The sequence below is a fragment of the Rhodnius prolixus genome, unplaced genomic scaffold (genome assembly GCF_049639745.1).
Source record: "Rhodnius prolixus isolate KJV_2025 unplaced genomic scaffold, Rpr scaffold_14, whole genome shotgun sequence".
NCBI classification, from domain to species: Eukaryota; Metazoa; Arthropoda; class Insecta; order Hemiptera; family Reduviidae; genus Rhodnius; species Rhodnius prolixus.
In genome coordinates this window covers 10757322-10775481 of record NW_027411594.1, presented here as the reverse complement: position 1 = coordinate 10775481, position 18160 = coordinate 10757322, and the positions used below count along the sequence as shown (strand labels likewise).

General features: G+C 32.1%; 1 protein-coding gene across 13 annotated transcripts in view; it reads right to left on the bottom strand.

The window, feature by feature from the left end:
- Positions 1 to 7590: 7590 nt before the first annotated feature.
- Positions 7591 to 18160, bottom strand: part of LOC141451879 (protein jim lovell-like) — a 164053-nt gene continuing 153483 nt past the window's right edge. For all 13 annotated transcript variants that reach the window (XM_074123637.1, XM_074123645.1, XM_074123642.1 and 10 more), the window contains one exon: positions 7591 to 18039. The gene's annotated coding sequence lies outside the window, so the exon portion shown is untranslated. The remainder of the gene's footprint in view (positions 18040 to 18160) is intronic.

The window sequence follows — 18160 nt, the reverse complement described above, 5'->3', positions numbered from 1 at the left end:
ACAACATCCATTCGAATGAATTAAGTTCTAGACAATTATTTTAGGGCATTCTATTGGGAGGGGGTGTAGATTTCATCTGAAGTCTTTTCTCTTTAATTTGCGAATTTTTGGTTTAACAAACTGTATAATTTCATTAAGAATTACATCTAATTGGAAGTTCGGCGAGATGTTTCAGGACTGCCGTTGGCCGCAGAAATAACTCTTCTCTTTCTCATTGCTTTTTATTTCAGATGAGTAGCAGATCGTCCGCCCTTTTGAATATCTGTAGGCCCGCGGAAAACAACTTTTTCATTCATTTTCTTTTTTCCACATTTTTATAAATATTAATGTGGATTTGTGCTGCGGTCTGCCTTCAGTCCGAACAATTGTCAGTTCTCAATGCCCACTCTAGTCAAACTCAACATCCAAACTCGACAGGATTACTTTAATTTCAACCTTTTCTAAGGAATTCAATTTTTTCTTGTTTACGAATTCTACCATAATGACACTAAAGGGCCATTTCAATGTAATATATGTTCCAACTCTTGTGTATTATTGGGTACAAAATGAATGATTTGAGAAAATTTCGAATTCCAAGAAAATTCTTCAACTTTGGAAGCAGCATTACTAGCTGGTAGGTCCACCACTGCCTACTTAATAATATAGTGATTTTGGGTATGGTAGTAATAAGTAGTAAATATGCTTGAAGAGAGGAATTAAGCAAGAGAATTGAGTGAGAGAATGTGGTGAGAGTTTATTTCCTCTCTCTCGGCTCTCTAAGCGTAACGTGTCTAGTAAAACTAAGATTTTGTTCCAAACTGCGGTTGGAATTAAGATGATCTGAGCCGGTCGGCTGCAGTAGGTCGATAGGCCCCCCCCCTTTGGGCCGAAATGACACTCCCCCGAGAGGAGATGATGCGACGATAGTTTGTGATTAAGGTGTGCACGCCGATATTAGCTATCCACTTTCTCAATAATTGCTTAATAACTATTAAATTTTATTACCTAAGAGAGAGGACCCAGTCCCCCCCTAACTAACTAGATTTTGCGGCCCTCTCCAGCCCCCACTTAAAGTGATTAAACTTTTCTATTTTGTTTTGTTTTTTAAATAACTATATATGTATACCTTAATGTCTCTATAAATGAAGAATATAAATTTTTGAAATTGCGCATTCCGGGAACAACCTGCTTCTTTATGCGTGTATAAAACTGTATTCAGCCTCCCACCACTTCGTCTTACTCTACGAAATCGGAATGCGGAAACATATTTAATTTTTATTTAGATTATACAGCCCGTAAAGCCGTACATCGCAGTTAGATGGTACTTTAGAGAAAGCCTTTGCCAAACGCACAAAAGCCCTCAACGAATTTATCTGGCAAAAGGTGGCAAAGTCAAGTAGTGTCCATGGGCACATCCACGGGCACGCGATCAATATTCAATATTCAATGGCAATCGTCCGAGCCCAGAGGAAATCTTGAGAAGGTTTTTCTTTCTTTGGATGGACACATTGAAGCGGTTTTCTCATGCCAAGGATTTTCTTACTCTTTGAAAGTTACTGTAGATCCAGTGTTTAGCCTTGAAATTGTGGATAGAAATTGTGCCTGCCAAGAGATTAGCTCTAGAAGAAGGAAAAAAGCTACAGTCACCTGCCCGGTAAGGATAGTGAACTTAATTGAGATTTTCGTAACATCAATCTGGTTTCGAAACCAGCAGCAGCAAAGCTTCAGTTTGATCCAGGCCATCCCTTCTTCACTCCAAGATACGGCACCTAGGTTTACTCATTCCTCTCCTTTACCCAAATCCTTCCCAAATAAATGACTTGGTCCAGCCTATTGCCCTGCAATAAAATAAAAAATAGTTTGAACTACAGTGTTTTATAGTTTTGAGTGTAGATTAGAATGTTGTAATTCGGAAACTCCAGATTCAACTGTTCGATCAGAATTTCTGCGGCAGCGTTTCGCGATCTACTGTGTGTGTAAGAGAAACCCTGGCACTCCTAAGCTGCACCCTACCTTGTTGATCAAGGTGTGATTGGAAGCACAGGGCTGCAAGTGTCAAGTGTACCTTGAGAGAATGTTTCATTTTAATTTTATTTAAATTTTTATGAAAGAATTAAGCAAATTAAAGCCACAAAAGAGAGATAGAGCGCGTGCTGCACTAAACTCGCTCGTATAATGCATGCTGTGGTGCTGCCAAAAATGCATTAGAAGACCTTGAAATGCAGTTGTGCCTTAGGACACACTAGAGCTGCATCCTCTATCATACTCAGTTTGTTGGACCTGCTTAGAACTTTAGAATTTAATGCGCGGCTGCACCTCACCTTTGCACTTGGATTGAACTAATTGCAGTAAGCAAAATCGCTAAGGATTTCACATTAGATTTGTGTTGCTTGCTGACTGGAGTTCAACCGACTAGCATTTCCAGAAATTCGGGCCAATTTTGATCTTACGGGAAGTTGAGCAACTATTGTTCTGCACTGACACATTGAGTGGGCTGGTCCCCAAATCGAAGTTGTTTCACAATGTGTTCATGTGTCGAAGTTATCCCCATACAAGCTCTTACAATGAAGCGCACAACAAGGCAGATTGTCAAGATATTATTAGAATTCTAGAATTAGCGCAGTAGAGGGACGGCTAGGGAGTGAACCTTGTGGCAATGTTGAAGGGAAGCCGGGGGCCTGGGCAGATCTTGGAGAATGTTGGACAGATTAAGAAGATCGGAAGAGCAGGCGGGAGAGGGTGTACGAGGAGCCGACGGAGAAGCTGTGACACAGACTCGGCTAATTGGCCGCATAGACAGCGCGCGCACTGCACACAAATCACGGGGGCCATCAGATACCGAGAGCTCACTTGGTGGCGGGCCAACTGCACTAAATTTACTTGCGCAACCAGACGCGCTCGGCCCCCCCCCCGCGGTCTTACACTTTCACATTTCCACGCACTCACTCACAATCTCAGCTCATTAGAATTAGTGTCGTTACCCGCCAAAATAAATCGTCGACATTTAGCACCAGGTCATCTAATCGCAAACCACTTGCAATAATAAATATAAATAAACGAAAGTTTTTTTATAATTAAGTTATAGTTTTCTATGTTTAAGAAGTTTTACGGTTTTATACACGTGACTTAAAACGTTTTTCCAACTTGGGCTGGTAGCGAATTTTCCGTTTCTTTTAAGAATGCACAATTTCTTTTAAACTTTATTCTTTTCAAAACCCAATGGGCAAGTGGAGGAATCAATTGCGGAAGAATTACTTTTATTCATTTAAACCAATACAAAGAACTTACTAAACAACTCGAAAATGAATGCAGTTCTGGTCAACATTGGTTTTAGAAATTTTTGTTTAGAGATTGTCTCCACAAATGTAGCTTTTAGGAGACTTGGTTAAAACTGATCCCCTCAGAGTTGGAATATCGCGTAGCACTTGAGCTCTGTTGATGGTCTAAAAAACAGAGCAAACGTAAAAACTAAAATAGTTTTTAACAGTTTACAACTGTTTACAACTATTGTAATTTTACTTGAGAAAGAGTATCAGGCAGTTTGGAGGGGAGATAGTATAAAAAAATAAAAATATTTGAAAACCATTTCCCATTATTATATTAACTTATAGATCTGAAGAGAACAATTCAACCTTAATCTTGCCTAACTACACAAGTCGACGGTAAAATTTTAAACACTAAATTTACATTTGGCCAACAAACCTGTCCTTCCGTGTCCCTTCAGTAATCTCTTCTCTACATCCACAGCAATACCGTGCTCATTAACCTAATCTAACCCTTCAGTACCTCTATTCAAACAACCTCCATACCAACTAATAAGACCAAGGACCTATGGCGTACTTCCTGAACTCTCCTATAATCTTCTTGCAAAAATTAACCAGCTGGTGGTGGAGATCTGAACCCTGGTTGGTACAGATTTCAAATCTAACTACTCATTTTCTATAAACTCGCAATTTCAAAACATTTTTAATTTTTCCTCATTTTACAGTTATCAAATTGTAGTCTTACGTTAGAATAAAACTTTTAGTTGGAAATCTATCTCCATCCCTCCCACTCAAAACCAATTTTCATAGAAAACTCAATTAAATCAAGGTTACAGACCTGCGTATATGAAATGATGATTCGAAGTTCAGAGGAAAACTCAAAAAAGATCATAAAGAGGCACTTCTGGTTACTTCCAATTTGGATTTTTGGCAAATCATTTATTGCTGCCAAAAATGTATAGGAATTGGGAACTTAAGTTTTGCTTACACAGCTCTTTAGAGGGGACCGTAACGCCCTTTTCCTTGCAAAAGCCCTTATTCGAATTTTCCTGGGAAAATTTTTCAAACAAACCCTTTAAACACTCGTGCACAATAAAGGGATGTAACAATGTAGATGCTTTTAACCACTTATTTTAGCGTTTTCAACTACCAACAACAACTAGTTAATAAGTGGATTCGATCAGATGAAACTTGTACTCGCCCGAATTTTATTAAAACTGATTTATAAAAGTCACTATCCATGACAAATGGACCCTTACATTAAAACAAAAACGAAAAATATACCAAAGTTCATTCAGATTTTCTGTTTGTTGCTTCTGTTTTATCCATCGAAAAAAAGAAAAGGTAACTAACTGCAAATCAAAATTTCAACGAATCTGTGGAACATAAAACATTAAGGGAAGTAACGACGGTTGAGGATATTGTGTATTCAATGGTTAACTAAAAACATTAAATTCCAAAATAATAAGAACTATAATATTACTTTTATAATAATATAGAAGTTTATTTTATTCCTGACAGAATTTGTGTTATAAATATTAAAAGTTAACCATTAAAATTAACCTGTCTTATTTTTTCTTCATCCTCAATTAATTTGTAATTCAAACGAGTTTTTGCTGTGTTGTAAATTCCCCTTGAATGGCAGAGAGTTAGTCAGATGGACCACTGTAAGAGGTTTGAGAGAGGGCCACTAGACTTCTGCAGCACACGTGCAGATGGCAGCACTTGTCGGGCAACTACTAAATGGACACATTGTCTATGATGGAAGAATAACAATCAAGTTTGAACTGATTCGGAGAACTAATAAATTATCTGTTCAGGTATGTTTCTTTGTAAATACTAATTGACACAACATACTTCCAATCTTTTAATTGATCTAAATTTGGGTAAAAATCATTTACTGGCAAATAACCAAAGAGATGTTCTGTACTTTTTCTGTTAACTTGTTATCGTTACCTTACTTGCTTTAAGCCATGAGCGGTGTATTCTCTCACATATTATCTTCAAGCAATTCTCTACAGTATAAGAGCCAATTTTGAAGTTTATATAAATGATCTCTGGCCAGTTTTTCTCTAATTTACAACTAACATTATCTCATCGGAAGTAATTTCAGTTGAGGATGTCTCTTCTCACCAAGAATCATAATAACACTAATGATAAATTGAACTAAAATAACCCAGGTTTATCCAAGGTTATGGGAATATTAATAAATTTATTTTTTTGAAAACGATTTACTATTGGGAAGTTCCTTTAAAATGTTGATGATTCTTTTTTCAAATAATACAATTATTTTTATAAAACTTTTTGCTAGCGGATTGATCAAAAGGCATTACCTTAAACTAATTGAAAGTTGAAAAAGATAGGGCTGTTTCTTTTCCACTAATATGTTATTAAATTGAAGCATTAATAGCCAACAGTAGCTGTGCATACCAATTTGTTGGTTTTATCCAGCCCTCATAAACAATATTGGTTAATGTGCAAACAAGACTACAAACACAATAAATAAATAAATCCAGATTCGCGGATGTTTTCACTAATAACGTTTTTAGAGAAAATGAATCTTGTTGAAAGAAATGGTCCATTTGCTCTTCGTTTTCTTAGATTCGTCTGAGGTTAGATTAATCTGTTTCCATTTCCAGTATCAGTCTCCCGTTTTACTTTTATCTTCTAACTTAAATTCATAGATAAATATGGGAGCAGTCAGTGATTATTTTTGTTTCTATTTTCTTTGAGAAATTATGTCTTATCGGCATTTCTGAAAAACCCTAATCATTGAGCTAACTGGCAGCTATAATGCTTTCCCTAAACATAATTATTTTTTATTAGCGATAAATGAAACCCATTTAAATTGCTAATTTTTTTCAATTATTCCCATAAAATTTTGTTTTCTGGTTTAGAAATATTTTGATGACATTTTTATTGGTAAGCTGAATACTAACATTCATTGGCTAGTAAAGATTCCACAATCTGTTTTCTAATCTATTATTTTATTTTATTTTTAATTTAAGAATTTAAATAAATCATTTTTTTTTAATAAATTTAATTTTATTCACCATTTTTTTATTTCTTGATTCTTACTGTTTTAGAACAGTTAAGATGAACTGTTTTAGATGTTCCTTTACTTTAGGCCGCGTATGTTTTTTTACATACTCGTAAGTATTAAGATGAGCTACATCATGGGATGTGAGATTTGAATTTGGTTAAAAGTGTGTTTAAATCACCCTTGCAGAACTCATCTACTATAGTATCATTTTTTAAATCTTTAGTCACCAATTTGGATTCAATAATCTTTATCATAAACTCCAGTAACATTTACTTAAAAATTTAAAGTAAAAGGAAACAATATATAATGAATAACGTAATATAACTTGCAAAATAATTGTCACAAATTTTACTCAAAGAGAACGCGGGGAAATTTTCTTTCCAAAATTTGGCTTTAGAATACTAGGAAAACTATCAAAAACACGGTTCAAACTCGACTTTTTTTTTTTTTTTTTTTTTTAAGGACTGTTTCCAAACATATACCTATGAATGAGAGGCTAAATAGAACAAGCCAATCAAAGAAAATAGAACAAGAAGAGAAAGTAACCAATTTCACCTTTCTTAGGAAGGATTATTGCTTCTTTAGAAACGAGGCTTAAAATTTATAGCTACAATAGTGCAACTAGTTACATGAACCATATCTTAGAACTTTAGATACTTGATAGAATAGAATTTGATCAAGAAGACTAAATATAATAATAAAAAATGGTCCATTCAAAGCAGTGGTGTTAATCTAGAATAGAACCTTTTAATAAAACAGTCTTAATCAATTCCTAACCTCAGAATTGGGTGAACAGAAGTAGCATCTAATTCCTTTCGTAAACTTTTAAAAAGTCTCACATTTTTTTTAGTGAAAAAAAAGAATGGGAAAACATAGTTTCCATTTGGAATTCCATTAGATTTCTAAGACTTTTATTTGAGACGAATTCCAAAACTAAATTACCTACATAAAGTGATCATTATATTTATTTATTTTGTCTTTCATTTAAATGTAATTTACAAGTTTCCACAACAATTTATTTCTTTATGAACAAAAAAGACGCCAAGTAGAAACTGCTGCCAAAGAAAATAAACAAAAACTGAATTTATATATTAAAAATTAATAATCTGTTAAATAAAGAAGAAAGATTGCGTTGTTTAACAACTACGGGATTTCGTTAGTAAACATTTCTCATTTATAATTTTTTGTATACATATTGAATTTTTCCCACTTAATACTACACTGATAGTACTCTTGACTATACAATTTTAAGTATTTACAAGAATTTGATTCGGATTTAAATTGTCATCCGTGGCTACCCTGTCCAAATTGAATTAGTAATTTCAGTATAACTGTTGCATTCCAATTTGCATATATTTTCGTTTTTAAATACAGTTTTTAACATTAATTTGTACATTTTTTAAAATTACTCTCCTCTTTACCAACTTAAACAATGTTATGTTTTTTCTCGTATATTAAAAGTCATATAACTAGGACATAAATTTAATTTCTTTATTTTCCTCTAGAATTTTTGAATTGAAAATTGATCCAATAATTTTTTGAATATTTTATCTTTTTTTCTTTTAAAAATTGTGAACGATCGGGCTACTTGAAAGTGGATATTATTTTGTTGCATACTTAAAAATTCAATTTAGATCTAAAGCTGCAATAATTAAACAATATTTTTTTTGGGATTTAACCTGTAAAGTTCTCACATTCAAGGGGGAGGTAAATAATTATTTAAGTCCGCCGCTCAGTCTGTACATTATTTTACATTACATCTGTCATTAACCTTAACAACTTATTTTACATTTATACTTATAATAATGTTAGGTATTTTGTTTAGGAATCTTTAGTAAATAAAATAAAACAACAAAACTGGAAAACAGAAAAATACCAAAAATAATTTGGAATAGACAATAATTATTAAGGAACAGTAAAGTGCACCGTAAGGTGTGTAGCTTGAATTTAAAATTAATATTTTAGTTTGTGTTAGGAAATAAGACTGTGGCACCTTTAGAACTCTGCATGCACCATGAGGTAGCAGTCTTCGCTTTATTTAAAATATCACACTCAGTGCAGCCAACTAGCACTAGACATTTGCAAATCTATTTCTATTATTTTCACTTGTAGAAAGTGGTCCCTTGAAAGAATCCCTCAAAAAAAAAAAAAAAAATTTGTGTGCAGCTCTGTCCACTTTTTTGTTTTACTGAAATTTGCCAAATTGGGACAAATTTTCTCTTAAAATTGGACCCTATCCCCCATTCTTCTTAAAACTTGATTTTCAGGGTAAAATAAACAAAAACAAAATGGATCCTGTTTATATATACACTCACACATTATTTAAGCGCACATTATTATATTTACGGCACACATAAAAACACTCACTTATGTATGAGAGTTACTTAAATATTTTGCTACCAATATTGATCTTTCGTTGGGTTTTTTAAGCTAATGTTCCCTAACAAGACGATAAGATAGTTAAGAAGAAGAAAACTACCTACATTAAGGATTGGCTTTTACAGATGAAAGTCAGACAGTTAGCTAGTCGGTAGGTCCTTTTCGTTCATAGTGCGAGGATACGTTCACTAGCTACTAATCCCAAGACAACTTCTGATGGCCAAAATTTTCTAGTCACACTACCCTTGATTCTCTAATAATTGTTTATTACCATATTTAAAAACGTTGAGTCATTGCGGCTCAATGACCAACACCCAAGTTGTTTGGCTGCTATCAATTGTTAACTGACTGATTTGTTTGATTGAACAATTATCGATGACATTTATTAGTAAGCGGTGTTCTTTGCATTCTTCTGTACAAAGAAGGAGTATAAAAGTATTCCTCTCCATTATTTTTGTTCAATGCTTACTTAGCAAATTGACCCCGCGACCTAGTAAAGTGTAGGTTGCTACCCTAATATCTGTCAGAATGAGAGATTTTTCTCTGAGAAAGTTTGTGCTTGGAGCGCACATGTACCTTCCAAAAAATGACAAAAATGCTTCCTTTACTTGTGGAGTTAAATGAACGATCGAAACAAGTAAGAATGCAACCATTCCTGCTCCCATGTGCTGGCTGGAACCACTATCCCTCACAGCTCAATCTTTAGGCAACATACTTTCACAGCCAAATTTTATATCCATTGTTATTTTAAGTACAAAGAAGCAAGTTGGAGTCTTTTAAAAAGAATGTAGACTGCGAGGGTGCTCCAAACTCCAAGGCTCAGTGACCTCGAAATGGATTAAAATAAAATAAACAGAAAATCCAGACCTAGCGAAGTATCTTACAGCGATTCGAAGCATTATCCTTTGGAGAAACAGCCTAAGCTCCTCTCAAAAAGTCAATCAGAAATCGGCAGGCCAGGGGGGAAGAGAGATTGGAAGTGGCTTGAGAGGTGTGAGATAAAGCCCCTATCGCCCCTAAATATAGTGAGATAAAATGTTGAAAAACAATTTAAATTTATTTATTTTTTCAACTGTTAAAAAATCCATTTAAAAATAGATAAAAATATAATAAAAAACGCGGGCCTTGGAAGCTAAGAAGAATATGATACGGAAGAATATGAACAGGAACCCTTGCTAAGTGTCATATTTTAGACTTTTTGAAATTTTCAATTTTTTAGCTTTATCGCCCATTTCGTCACAACCTTTCATTACCATACAATTGTGGAGAGTCTCATAGTTTAGTGATTAGGAACATTGAAGGAAAGTCTAAAGACCCTTCTTCCCCACAAACCGCACACACCCCGGGAATGGATTCAAACAGTTAAAGTTTGGACTCTGCTATTTCTTTACGTTTTGAACTTGGCCATTCACACACTACCCTTACAAGTGCCAACACTCTGAAAATCTATTTTCTAAAAAACACTTTTTGGGCTGGGCCTGGAAAATATCTGTCTTTCCAGTGTAAACTCCATTAAGAAAATTTGGCATGACCGCAATACTTGCTCTATTTAACACTACTAAGAAAAATAAAGATGCCCTTGTTAATACATAACAAAACTTGATATATACTTAAAAATAAATTAACAAATATGCTTCCACTTTTATCTACAATATCTTATTTTTGAAAAAAATGATGAGGAGGTGTTCGTTGAAGGGACCACTGGCGTACACTTGTCTCTGCGTCTTTAGCGCATCCTTTAGTCATTTTCTTTATTAAACTTTATTATTACGAAAAAATAAATCACATGTGTTGAGGTAACAGTTTAGAAAACTTAACTATTAACTATAAATATTTTATTGTGGGCAGTGATTTCTTTTTTATCATTATTATTATTTTTTTTATACAATATATTGTTCAGGTATGTTGCCACACTTGCCTTCTTCTCGTACCTTGTTAAACAAATTATTATTTACACAAAATTCTGAATGTCACTAAGTTATAGTTAGTAAAACCAGGTGAGGTAAACATTGAGTCGTCTGGCATGGTTGTTATTTTTTCAACATTCTGAAATAAAAGTTTAAAAAGAGGAAAAAAATAATTAAAATAAATAAAACAAAAAAGACAAAAACTTTATTACTGCCATAAGTAATAATTGAAATAAAATATAATAAATTAAAATTGAGGAACCAGTACCACGAACTTTTCTACCGCCCGTTTCCTTTTTATTTTTTATTAAGATGTGATCAGATTATTATGACCGTTGAATTATCAACAAAAATGACATTTCTGCATTACTAATTCTAAACTTCCGATGTAATCTTACTTTCTTCTTCATAACACTCGATTTATCTTGAGCCCAATTGAAGTATTCCTGTTCTTGGAGCCAGGACCATTCGGAGTAGATCAGAAGCTCCTCAGCAAGGAAGGCACAGTTATCGAGACCAGTATGCTTTGTGCGTGTTTATAATGGAACCGTTTTGCAAGGAAACACTCTCTGGGAAGGGAACTTCCGAGTTTAGGGAAGCATACGAAGCAATCTGGGTGGATACCAGATGAACCTTAACCTAAACTTAATAATCAGAGGCGAGGAGGGTATGTTCAATTTTCGTCCGAGCAGAACTAAATCTGTAGATTATTGGGAAAGAAAAACTCTAGTATACATCACCTTTCTGACAGTTATACTAAAAATTCCAATCAAAACGATGTATGCTTTGGTGTATTGTTAACATAAATTCTCGGCGTGGTTCTATGGTCTTCAATACATGTTCAATTTGGTTCCTAAACCAAAGTCTTTTATAACAATAATCCTAGCACCTATCTGCATTGAGCCAATAAATGGTTAATAGAATTGTAATACTAGAAAATAAGCACTGACATTCCAAGGCTTCTCTAAAACTCAAAACTGTAAAACAAGATTATATTTTATATAAATACTACATATATAATTTTGAACATCCAAATGTCCTTTGTTAAGAAGTCCTGCTTTTTTATTCCAGCACAATGCAACAAATTCAAGAATTTCGGGTGAATATAGGATAATCCAATTTCGTAATTGGGCTGAAGATAGATTTGAAAATTAATTTAATAGCATTAAGACAGATGACTGATGAAGATTACTGAGGAGGCTAAGAGTAGTATGCAGATATAACTCAATTAATTCGTGCAATCTGCTTCCTAAGTCGCCATTAACCAGGGATCCTTAAAAATTCAAAAGTGGACAACGAATTTAATTAATACTGATTCAGCTGCAATAAAATAAAAGTAAAATTACTACACACAGCCCGGTCATTATTTTACGACTTAGTTCTTATTGCACAAAGTAAAATAAAATAAACAAACATAAACGAAAACATGACAACAAAAATAAAAGAGGTGTAAATAAAGAGAAAACAAAAATATAAATAATTAACAGATTGCACATGTCCTTTCACTAAAATGTAAACAGTACATTAACTTAAAATTAATTTAACGCATTATGTGCAAGGCTATGTTAAGAAGTATTTTTACAAATTAATTATTAAAAAAAAGTGGTCTTCCTCTGTTATTTATAAATTTGTTTTCCTTATCTTTTACTATTTTATACACTTCTAAACTCATAATGGAAATCAAGAAAGCTAACCAAAGCAAATAAATTAATATAATTTCTCTATAAATAAAATTACGCAATAAATTAAAAGGCAACGCAGCACAAGCAACGCAGCATGCTTCTTGAAAGTAATAGAAATAAAAAATCCAAAAATAAAACAACATTGATATTGAATGGTAACATGGATAAACAAATCCCACCATAACGGGAGGTTCACTTGACTAATGGAACAAAAGAGAGAATAATATTTAACAATAAAGTAAACACAGTACCATAAAAATAATTTTAAGAATATGCAAAAAAAATTACAAATATTTTCAATTTATACTTTAAAAAAATCCCAAGAACAAGTTTTCTTTTCTTTTTTCTTTTGAGAGAGAGTGTAAGTGAGAAATAAACTTTAAATTAAATAACAGCCATACCAAACCTTTTAAGAATTAAACTACTGTAAGATTTAATATCACAAATAATTATGGTAAACAGCATGTTTATTAAGTTTATTAGTTGCCAATTTAATACAATACTTCATGTTGTTGGATATTTCGGTTTATCACGGAGTCCTAACAAAGTAAGAATAGAATATAGCTAAGGTACATACGAGGCATCTATTTGGATTTTCCATTATAACTACTATTTCTATTGGCTCCTCATTCAATACCTCAAACTATTATTCAGAGAACGGGCGATGGTGAATGAATAAAAATGAATATTTCGAGTATAGACACTAATCATTAGAAGGAAAACTAATTCCAATATTTGCTATTTAAACGGATCATTGCAGTAAAATACATTCTCAAATAGAGCATAAAAACTAGAAAGAGCCAAACCTCCTTTACATTTACTCCAAACCAAAACTTCATTCACGACAGTCCATTGTGGCTGCTTCTCTTTCTTGAAGAAAAGAGTAAGCAGCAATAAGATGATATAAATGGATATATGTATAATTGGGCTCTCTCTTGTAACTTTAAAAAATAATTTCGTATTTATTAAAAGTATTTTTTAGTCTAGTCTGTTTTTTATCTGTAATTTTTCAAATAATTATTTCAACTGGGACATAAATTTTAATTTTATAGACAATTTTCTGATGTCAAAAGTTTTTTTAAAGTTTGCTCTACAATGGTTAACAGATCTACTTCGTATTTCTTTCGACCTCCAGAACTCTAACAATTTCAGATCGGCTTAGATGCAGAAAGATTCCGAACATTTTCTTCTGCTGCTTTTCCAGACGATACATTTAGGAACAGCTCAGGAAAGAAAGGGAATCTGCAAAGCAATGCTCTGGACCAACCTCTTAAGTCAGAGGAATGCGAAATCCGTCTGGACAACTACAATCCAAAGAGAGCTGAGGTGAATCTCGAATTGCCCGATGTTCAAGCCATTGTGATACTCTTATCAAAAGAAGGAGATTGGTACCAAAAAATCCTTATATGGATGTCATGGAAAGTAAAGGCTGCGTTGGGGCTTAATTGAAACGGCTGTAGGCCGCGGAGAAAAATTTGAAATCCCTTGGATAGCAGAGGTGGGAAAATCTGCAATTGTTAAAGATTTGGTGGTCGAAGGCCAGTTTCTCGTTTATTGTAATGATCCTAGAGGAATACATATTTGAAAGATATCATGACAATAGTTTATTACTTACACAAAAGTACACTCCTCAACAGTTTATATTCACTCATATTCAAGTCACCAATAGTTCTAAATTACAAAATTTAAGTATCGAGAACAATTATTATCTCTAGTTTAGGATCTAAAAAAAATGAACAAAGAAATACTTCTTAAAAAAATAATAATAAAATAAAATAGCATAAAGCCAACAAATTATATAAACAATGGAAATATTGCACAATTAATTTTTTTTAAAAAAAAGATTTTTGGTGTACATTCTAGAAAGAACTTGTGCAAGTTCAAATACTCTTGGTAATTTTAGTGATCAAAGATATTTCTATTATTAAGAGATCTAAATAAGATGGGATGCAGTAATAAGACAGGAGGGCTTTTAAAAACAAAATGAAAATATTTTACAGAAAAGCGAATTCTTGAGAAGCAAAAATGAAATTTTGATGATTATTAATTAATTTTGGGGAAGAAGGGTAATATTTTTCTCTGGCCGAAATCTACTAAAGTATTGTAATTTAGATTTAAATAATTATCGTACATATGAGCAATTAGTTTTATTTGATTCTTGCATTGCATGAAGATGTTCTATGTCTGAAGAAAGGACATCTCTTGAGAAAACTAAGGCTGTAGTGAACTCCTACGAAGTGGCTGGAAAGATGTCCCGTTCAACATCCTACAGAAACTGCCTTTTAGGACATAGCCTTTCTATACGAAACTCAGCGGCAATGAAAATGTGAGTAAGTGAGTTGAATGTGCGAATATCAAAATTTCCTTTATTTCGCATCCGAACATATTGGCGCCTAAGGTAGCTACAGATTCATTTTTTGTGACCCAGGACCTAGATTCGGGTGGCACGAGAAAGCAATGCGCTCTAGCAAGTAAATCAGTAGCTGCAAATCCTCTCTTGGAAAATGGAAAAGATTACTTTTCATTGGAAACATTAAGTAAATTACTTTTACGTATAGATCTTGCACACAGTTCTTTATTTTATTTTTTAATTTTTCTCTCGATTTGTTGTAGACAAAGTTTTTTGATAACATTCATGCCGACTTATAAGAAATTATTACATCAATACAGTAGAAATTAAATTAAATACATATTGGCAGCATTCTCAGTTACAATTTATTTTTTCATTCAGAAATTTGTTAATATTTTGTCTGATCACCAATTATTCCAATTTATTTGAATGAAACAATATTTCTAATCTTTATTGAGAACTAACACATGATCCTTTTTTCAATGAAAACATGTTCAAACACCGTTTTTCTTTCATTCTACGTCACCACAATTTTAATTTATATTTTATGTTAATTAAGCGATCCTTAACTGTAACAAGGTAAATTTTTACTACTAATCCACTAAATTCTATCAACTATTTTGGAAGCCTGTAGAACATTTATAAACAGATCGTGGGAACAATATAACATATAATATAATGTTGCTATAGATAGTTACAATTTTATTTATTTCTAAATGAACAACTCTGTACACATTGCGAATCTTTATTTTTTATGTTTTTAAGATTTCTTTTAGAAAAATTATAATTGTGTGTTTTTTTTTTTTTTTTTTGAGAGAGAGAGGAAGTTAGATTTGACGGGGGAAATTCATTTTTTTGGGGTGGAGAGGGGTAGCTATGATTGATATGAGCATCATGAAGTTGATTTGCATTGATTATCGGCTTGTCACCTCACTATTTCAGCAAATAAAATACCAAATATTGTAACTAAAACAGTTTAAGGGAACAATATCACATGAAATGTCTGTTTAGAATAGTTTGTGGAAAACTAGAAAAAAAAGAAGAAATAATACCATAATCAATGCAAATTTATTTGTTTTATTTATTAAATATTTTTGTTTTATTTATTAAAAATCAACCCCGACCATAATTAAAAACTTAATCTAAATTCATTAATGTACCTGTATCTATTGTTGAAGGCTGTATCTCTATCACTGAGATACCTTACCCTGCAAATGTTTTATTTATATATATATATATATACTCTTTCTTATTTATATATATATTTTGTTTATGTGAAAAAAAGAGAGAATTAATTTGTCCTTCTTATTGTTGATTTGACTAACAAAAATAATATTATTTCTAATGTGTATAATTTTTTAAATTGAAGGTATTATTTATTTTGTTGTTTAAAGCCACTTCTGACAAGAGTAAACAACACTTACCGAGTAATTTCGGTTAACTTCGAAATTTGTGGTAATTTTATTAGCATTGTGCAGATTCTTACTCAAACTGTTTAATTTTAAACAAAGTCCTTCCTAATGGTTTACCTTAGAGGAAAGTGAAGAAAAACATTTTAGAGATAGTAGACACAGTGAGAGTGAACCAGCCTACAGTTCTAGGGGCCTCAGGTTTAGAAGTGCCTGAATACTAAGACTGAAGAAGATCTTAGCTGTTGAACAAATATAGAGCAAAATATCAGAGAACATGGCTGAGAGCTGGAAGCCTGTTGTTTTTTATTGCCATCCGCGCTCTTTACTCAGGGGATAAATCCGAAAAGTTGGTCACAATAACGCTAAACCTGCATAATCTCATATATTCTTTACCATTTAATTGCTGACAACAGATCGTTATTCAACTTTTAAACAATCGATTAGGAGTCATAATCCTGAAAGAGTAACAACGTTTAAGATGAATCTTAGAAAGCTATTTCACAAATCGATGTTAGTGAAAATAAAAAGAAAACAATGCCTAATCTTCAATTTTCATAACGCTCTAAGATTGCAACGGCTAAAAACGACAACAAATTTCAATTTAAAGATTATAGGATTTGAAGTTAACCGAACTGATTCGATAAAAGGTTGTTTGATTTTTTTTAAATAAATGTTAAAAGTGGACTTCGTACATGAACCATATAATTATTTAAATAAAGAATATTTCCATTGGCTCTGTTTCAAATGTTAAATTTGAAGAGAAAAAAGAAAAAAAGTTTTCTAAAAGTTCTAATAAAAAGAAACTTTACTTATAGTTTAGTTTATTATAAAGATTTTATTCTGTGGGGCCTAAAATATTTATTATAACTTTTTTTATACAAGTGCAAGTTAAGAGTGCAACATTAAATTTCTTTTAAATATTTTTGGTGCGCAATTTTCTGTCACTAATTTACAACTAAATTTTTGTATCGCTTTTTATTTTAATTTTGGATTTAGGACAGTGATAGTTTAATTTTTGAACCGAATTTTATTTGTAATAAGAAGATTAATTACCAACTTGGAGTGAAAACGAATGTTCAGGATTCAAAGATAAAACAAAAAAAAAAGAATAAAAAAATAACTAAGTTTCTGCTTCCATTAAGCAGTTTGTCTTTTTGAATTATTTTAAATATATCACGGTATTTTTACAGAATACCTAATCTGAAAAAGGGAGAAATGGGACTCCTAAACCTAAACAAGTATTTTCTCATTTCCACAGACATTTTCCATTATACTGACATTCTCATACTGAAAGAAAATCATCACAAATAATTGTGTTCACATTGAAACATTAAAGCCATTTTTGAAAAAAACTGAATGTTTCAATGTGGACAACTGCACCAATAAAAAGCAGTCCACAATATTGCACCATCTTTAAATATTTCTTTTTTTTGACTGTTAAAAATCACACCAGACTATTACTAGTTTTATTAGGAAAACTTTTAGCTATTGTTTAAATTTACTTATTTCAAATTATATATTTTTTATTTTACATTTTGGGGAAATACTGCAGAATACTGTCTTCTGATTGACTTTGTTCAACTAATTCTAGCAATAGTTTTGTCTATACTTAGCAGTTTTAAATAAATAAAACCAAATATCTTCCTAACATTACAATTTCTTTATTTTTCTTTCCTTTACTTTTAAACAACATTTATTTAGTTATCTTTAATAAATTAAAAAAATCTTATTTGGTATAAATATCTGTTTGCAGGAACTGTATTTAGTTTATTTTTTATAAATTAAGAAAGTGAATTATGCATTTTTATTTGATAAAAAAATCGAAATGAAGATGTATAAATATAGATTCAAAATATACTCTTAGAGAACATTGGCATGTTTCAGTCAGTCTTGTGTATTATATCATCATTAAGAGCACGCTCTACTGTCCAGCCACTCGAACTACATTAGGACCTTCACTCTATATTGTAATAAACATGGGTTGATCAGACAATGTCGGATTGTTTCCTTTTATGATGTACTACCTAAATAACATAGTGTTTATATCATCGAAAATATAGTTTAGTTGCAATTAAAATTAGTCCTGTATAATTCTTTGCCGAAGCATATTTAGTTTATACAGTAATGATGCTATTTTACTTTCTA